The 7,500-nt window shown below is 34.4% G+C and overlaps 1 protein-coding gene across 4 annotated transcripts in view; it reads left to right on the top strand.

The window, feature by feature from the left end:
* Window positions 1–7,500, top strand: part of LOC106878079 (uncharacterized) — a 498,193-nt gene that overhangs the window by 143,089 nt on the left and 347,604 nt on the right. For all 4 annotated transcript variants that reach the window (XR_016243210.1, XR_016243208.1, XR_016243207.1 and 1 more), the window contains one exon: window positions 2,922–2,996. The gene's annotated coding sequence lies outside the window, so the exon portion shown is untranslated. The remainder of the gene's footprint in view (window positions 1–2,921; window positions 2,997–7,500) is intronic.

Here is a 7,500-nt window from a genome sequence, read left to right as displayed (position 1 = left end):
AGAGTCAAATAAACAGACACACTACCAATCATACGTAAATACACACATATATATGTACCTATGGTTACCAATGACCTCATTCCAATTTGGCGGGAATTGTAAGTTTACTTTCCATGTCTAACACCGTCCTTCACCATCGAGACATCTTTCTAAAAATACGATCAACAAACATTTATTCCCTACAAACTGTAAGTTTTTTTTTTCAAAATCTTTTCGTAAATCTTGAGATTAACACCCGCATCATTACCTACCTAACCCTAACAAACCCTAACACTGTAGTGAAAATCGTACGGGTGTTAATCTGAAAATTTAACAATCTTTTTTAAAACACTTTTACTTACTAACATCTTTTTTATTTAGTGTGTGTGTTGCCCATATATATATACACTTAAGACTTAGTTGGGAGTTTGATCGGCAGAGGTCATTATTATTATTATTATTTATTTATTAGTATTATTATTTTAAATTTTTCCCACAACGGCGGCTTCGGGCAGGTGGAGAATAGTCGATTATATTGTCCCCTGTGTTCAACTGGTACTTATTTTTTAGACCCCGAAAGGATGAAAGGCAAAGTCAACTTCGGCGGAATTTTCTAACCCTAACCCCGTTTGCCAAAGCGCATTTTTTCCTTCATGTTTATTTACATATAGTCCATCTGGACCAATGCAAGATTTTCCCTCAGTGTCTAATTCCAATGTCCACCCTGAATTTTTTTAATATCTTTCTTAAAACGCATTTTATTTAGTGTGTATGCGTGTGTGTGTTGCCCATGTATACATACACTTAAGACTTAGTTGTGGGTTGGAAGTTTGATCTGCAGAGGTCATTATTATTATTATTCAGATTAACACCCGCACGATTTTCACTAGGGTGTTAGGGTTACGGTTTTTGGGTCAGGGTTACGGTTTTAGGGTTACGATGAGGGTTAGTCTTACGGTTACGGTTTTAGGGTTAGGGTTACGTAATCGTGCGGGTGAACACCCTTCAGACTTTCCCTATTAATTTCGTCTTTTGAATTATGAACATATTTACATCATAAGGGTTTTTTCATTGTAAGGCTTTCTTCTTTAGTTGATTTTCACCTAGCAAGACTTATCGTAGATGGCGTAATAAGTCACACCCGGAAAACGTCGGGTTATACTGCTAGTATATATATGTATATCTTTTTGCGATAGAATGGTTCGTTTCCGGCAATCTAACACTGTAATTGCTAGTTCGATATTGCTATTGAACCATTTCACGCTAGTCTCTATTCGTAGTTGCGAGAAGGAGAAGATGAAAAACCATACCAATTTGGTGTGAACTCTTTACTATTTAATCACGAAATCCGCAATAATAATTAAATGTTTTTATTATTTGTGCCATCAAGTATTCTTTTCTACTCTAGGCACAAGGGCCGAAATGTTTGGGAAGGGGGCCATTCGATTAAATCGACCCCAGTACCCAACGGGTACTTAATTTATCGACCCCGAAAGGATGAACAGCAAAATCGACCTCGGCGGTATTTGAACTCAGAACGTAAAGACAGACGAAATACCGCTAAGCATTTCGCCCGGCATGCTAACGTTTCTGCCACCGCGCCGCCTTGTGCCACCAAATATTGACCAAAGAGCATTCACTATGCATGTTAAAAACTAGGGACCATTAAGTTGAGTGATAAGCCTTCGACACTACGAAGATCGCGCTAGATGTTAAGTGCGTCGTACTGTTAATTCGAACTAAAGAATTTAAACTCAATCCATTTTGAAATGTTAAATTGTGACGATTAAAATTGAAGTAGTAAGGCATTGTGTTACCTGTATGCTGATAATGACAGATAATCTGACATGCTCGAATAAAATTTCTTTATCCATGTCTTTGCATTTATTTTCGTAATTTTCACAGAAATTTAGCAGAGTGGTACCAGGCCACACAAATATGTACAAACTGGCATATAGCTGATGCGAAGTACAACAAAAAATATTGATGCTGACCGAAAATAGTGTTGCTGCGCAAAACTAGCTTATGTTTGAATATGCCGTTTTATAGTGGTAGTAGTAGTAGTAGTAGTAGTAGTAGTAGTAGTAGTAAGAGCGAAAGCTGGCTAAGTCATTTAGCAAGCCGGACAAATTACGTAGCAGCGGTTCGTCCGACGCAAAATTTTTAGTTCAAATCTTACCGAAGTTGACATTGCCTTTTATTCTTTCGGGATTGATAAATTAAGTACCATTCAAGTGCTGTAATCGATGATCCCCTCCCCTAACATTCCAGGCCTTGTGCCTATATTATAAATAATTATTACTATTATTATTATTATTATTATTAACATTATTATTAAATTTCTAAAACTCCAGGCCTTGTGCCTATAGTATAAAGAATTATTATTATTATTATTATTATTATTATTAATATTAGCAGTAGTTGTAGTAGTAGTAGTAGTAGTAGCAGCAGCAGCAGCAGCAGCAGCAGCAGTAGTAGTAGTAGTAGTAGTAGTAGTAGTAGTAGTAGCGGTAAAGGCGTAAGCTGGCAGAATCATTTAGCAAGCCGGACAAAAATACGCATTTCGTCCATCTTTACGCTTTGAATTCAATTTCCACCGAATTCATCTTTTGCCTTTAGCCTTTTCGTGGGGTCGATTAAATAAGTACCAGCAGCGTACTGGTGCCGACGTAATCGACTTGACCCCTCCCTCGAATTGCTGGCCTTGTTCCAAAATTTGAAACCATAGCTATTAAAACGGGGAGCTGACGGATACGTTAGCACGCTGGATACGTTAGCACGCTGACAGATACGTTAGCACGCTTAATAACATTTCTTCCATTCTTAATGTTTTGATATCTAAATTTCTGTGAAGTCGACTTCGATTTTATCCTTCGGGGTCGATAAAGTAAATACCAGTCGTGCACTAGAGTTGATGTAACTGACTACTTTTCTTCTTCCAGATTTCGAACCTTGTACCTAAAGGATTAATATTGGTTTCAAACATCGGCAGAAGACAAGCAATTTGATTGGATGGGGTAAGTCTATTACAGTGCTCAACTCGTTCTTGTTTTATCGTCCTCGAAAGGATGAAATGTAAAGTCGATCTCGGCGGAATCTGTAGATATTGTAAAGTGAAATTATAAATGCAAAATAATTGAAATACTTGAATAATAATGTTACATTACGAATTCCGTAAAGCTGTAAAGAATTCTTTTATGTAAACAATTTTTTTCTATTATACTTTATGGAAGCGATCATACTATTATGAGTACTGTTGAACTATAGAAAACGACCTCCGCTAAATTTCTATAGCTCAACAGGAAACTGCAACATTATTTTATGTAAAAATTTATATAACTAATTCCAAAAACAACACCTGTATGAATTCATTAAACGCACCTGTCTAAACTACCGGTAACCTCACCCACGAAGTTTTAATATCAACAATGAAAATCTTATATTTCTATGTAATATTGTGACACCAATTATTGTTTCCTGTAAACAACCTTTTATCTAAAACATACTTGGTTTCCCATGGATCGATATTGTTAACGTTTTCACATCTGTTGGTAGCGCTGCGGTTGGTTGTCACTGGAAAACTTTTTTTTTTTTTTTTGGCTGTTTGGGATATTTATGTTATGCGTTAGATAAATGATAGAAAATGGAATGAATGACATTCTTTATTTAAAATTACTACAGTTGTTTCGACACATTTCTACACCAGTAGTACATCGATGAGATGTTCTGTAATCATTATCATGCATCTTATGTGTGAAATGCACCTCATTAGTTGATTATTTGAATTAGCCTTTCGTTAGATCCTATCATCGTTTCACTCAGCATGAGAATACATACCCAAAGTAATGTGCCATTTTCAGTAGTTTACAGACAAGACTAAAACTATAGATATAGTGACAGACAAAATACTATTATAATCAAAATGCAAAATACATAAATAAAAAAGAACACCAAAAGGGGTCAGGTTGATCAGAAAGTACAATTCTATCTTTATGATCTCATCATAAGAAAGAACGTCTAAAAGAGAATGAAGAATAAAATTAAGCATTTACAGATAATAAAGTGATAAAGTGACCAACACTGACCCTCTCCATACTTATCAACTGTATATATGTTTCTGTGAAGGATCTAAATCACCCTCTGTCTTTCGCGACAAAACAACTAAATCAATTCTATACTCAAATAAGAATCTATTTACAGTTAATTTGTTACCGTTTAGGTTTTATATCTGTTTTTTTTTTAACGTGAAACTATTAGAAGTTATCTCTTCAAGCTGACTTTTCTATTTCTGCTGCATTAGTCCCTGCTCCTTGGAGCTCCGTGACTTGTGTTACCATTGGTCTAGCATTTCTGATCACTTCAGTCATTAGAATGCGGTCATGTATACATACATACATACATACATACATACATACATACATACATACATACATATATATATATATATATATATATATATATATATATATATATATATATATATATATATATATATATATAATTTATATAAGCGCATTAATATATAGTAATGCCCTTATATAAATTATATATATTTATGGAAAAAAACGATGGTTCTTTTTCCTTATGGGTTTTTTTTCACGCTGACTACTTGATAAATTCTTATAAAGATTTTATCCTTATTATATTATATATATATATATATATATATATATATATATATATATATATATATATATATATATATATATTTAAACAACAGGCTTCTTTCAGTTTCCGTCTACCAAGTCCACTCACACGGTTACGTTCGTTTCCGAGGCTATAGAAGAAGATACTTGACCAAGATGCCAAAAAATTGAACTCAAAATATGTTCATTAAGATCTGTCTTTCCCCGGAAAAATGTGCGTCTTACACTGACATGTTATATGGGAATAAGTTAAGACGTAACCATTGTACTAAATAGACAGTTGTTATATCTTTGATCAGTTATATTCACAACCATGTGTATGGGTGCGCTGCACCATCACTTTGGTCTTCCATCATTTTGGGAGATGATTACTCCGTTAGTCAATGAAATGAACTAACTATGCGTTAAATTTACGTATGAATGATAGTCTGAGAATTGCGTTAAAAGTGCACAGATATGTGTATATTTGCCGTAGTTCCCAGACAGAATCTTTGTAAAATAATATGACAAAATGGAGGTGTTTGAATTACAAATACAATTAATCCAACAGGTTTTCATACAGATTCTGTCAACCCAATTACAGTTTGAAAACTGGTTCGGGTCAATGCAACGATATGTACCTATGGTGGCAGACGATTGCCGCATAATTGCAAAATAGCGAACTTTTAAAACACTCGGTTATGCCTCTGTCTATAGCAAGGAAAGAATGCTCAAGAACTTGAGGGTGCGAACTGTAATATCATCAACACGAAATTAACTAGAAAAGATATCATATGATAATGAAACTGCTAAGTAAGCAGTCATATCTGACAAACTTGCTCGTTATCGTTTTGTGGCACAGAGCCATGATTCACCACCACCCAGGAACCCTCAACCAAGATTCATGAAATGCTTCTATTTATTAGTTTCGTTGACAATTTGGTTAGAACTAGCAGCAAAAATGTAAATGATATAGTGCATGTCATCACCTACATCTACATCATAGAATGAAAAAAAAAAGCCACGGCAAATAATAAGAACAACATATGCAGTTAATAAAGAAATATTTGAATAATATAGTCAGTTGCTAATGTTGTTGTTGATGCTGTTATTGCTGTTACGGTTATTTAGTCCCAGGTGGGCCTTATGATCAGGAGACTGCTAGTCAAAGACATTCCAGACTGACCATTTTGTTTTAGTTTTATATGGAATTAACCCCACGAACACATTGTCTAACTTGTACCATGTTACGCCCGACAGGATGCGATTTTAAGGAAGTTTGGCTGCTGTTATTTCCCAGCAGGCTCAGCGACCGGGTACAGTTTTCTTCGTTGGCTTGGCTATAATCAGATGCGTCTTGGAGGCGTCAACGTTCATCCACATTAATATATTGGAACTGTTCCAAGCAAAAAGAAAAAAAAAGAAAGAAAGAAAGATACAGGTGTCGAGTGAAACAGTAAACTTTGAGGAATTTAGTGATGCTGTTTGCTGGTTAGAAAAAAAAATGGAAATGGTTTCAACAGGAAAAGAGTGAATGGCAGGGAAAGAATCTAAATGTAAGTGTTTGGTGTTTGAGGTTAGTTTGATGTTGTTTTAAACAGGTCGAGAAATAGGAACAATCTTAATATACTGATAAATGAAGATGGAAAATGAGGAAATCTTTAAAAGACTGTTTTATGTTTGATGCCTTGAAGAAGAAGAGAAACCTAACATGTCGGGCATAAAGATTATCTTATGCAACATTAGAACTCAGCCCTATACGGCACTACTTATCTATAGTGAAGAGAGTAACGTTCGGATATTGATAAATTCCAGTCCCTTGTGTCATCATTATCGATCACATAATCATTATCATTTCCATTATTGTCGTCTCCTTCATCTGTAGCATTCGATTATAGTAGAATCGGGTCACATTCTTCATCCATTCATTACAGCATTCAGTATCAACGTTGGTTTTGTAATAGCGTAATCAGCGCAAGCTGTCAGCCGTAGTTTCAATGACTTGGTGAAATTTCGTCTTCGAACTTCCAAGAAAGGTACGGCAAAATATTCGTCTGTAGGTTCAGCAATTCTGACACAAATGCATACGATATAAACAGACACACTTGAATTGTTTTATTATTTTTTTTTTGTTAAAATTATTATCATAAGAAACAATAAAAAGGTATACATAAAGTTACCTACACCAGCTATGTATACAAGTCCAACTTCAAGAATATAAACACACGTATACACACACACCCACACTCACACTCACATACGTATGTATGTATGTATGTATGTATGTGTGTGTGTGTGTATATATGTATATTTGTGTATGTGGACAGAGATAAAGTAATCCCTCGAATATCGTGGGTGTTACGTTTCAAAACCCATTCACGATAGGTGAAAATCCGTGAAGTAGAAACAGTACTGTACTGTATATTATTATTATTATCTTTATAATTTGTATACATTTATTTTATTATAAATGCAAAACAACACCACGGAGCAATCGATGTAAGTTTAAATAATAATCCGCGATAGGTGAACTGCTATATGGCGCGGAATTACTGTATATATATGCAGATGTATATATGTATATAAATTATATATATATATATATATATATATAGTGTACACACAGTTACTCATACACACATACACGCATATACACACATACACACACATATCTATATCTATGCTCAGCTGCATATTTATACACATTTTATTATTGTGCTAAATGCAACAAAGAAAATAACACGCTAGTTTTAATAGAAAATGTTCATGTTTTAAATTTATTCCTTTTTGCTTCACTGCATAGAATAAATCGGTTTTTACTTAACTAACGCCCTGTTTGATTTGTAATTGAATGAGTCAGTCTTACCTGTTATTTAACAAGAAAACACATTATCAA

This window comes from Octopus bimaculoides, chromosome 9 (assembly GCF_046866305.1).
Source record: "Octopus bimaculoides isolate indiv1 chromosome 9, ASM4686630v1, whole genome shotgun sequence".
Lineage (NCBI taxonomy): Eukaryota > Metazoa > Mollusca > Cephalopoda > Octopoda > Octopodidae > Octopus > Octopus bimaculoides.
The sequence above is the reverse complement of the archived record's forward strand: the minus strand, read 5'-3'. Positions and strand labels throughout refer to the sequence as shown.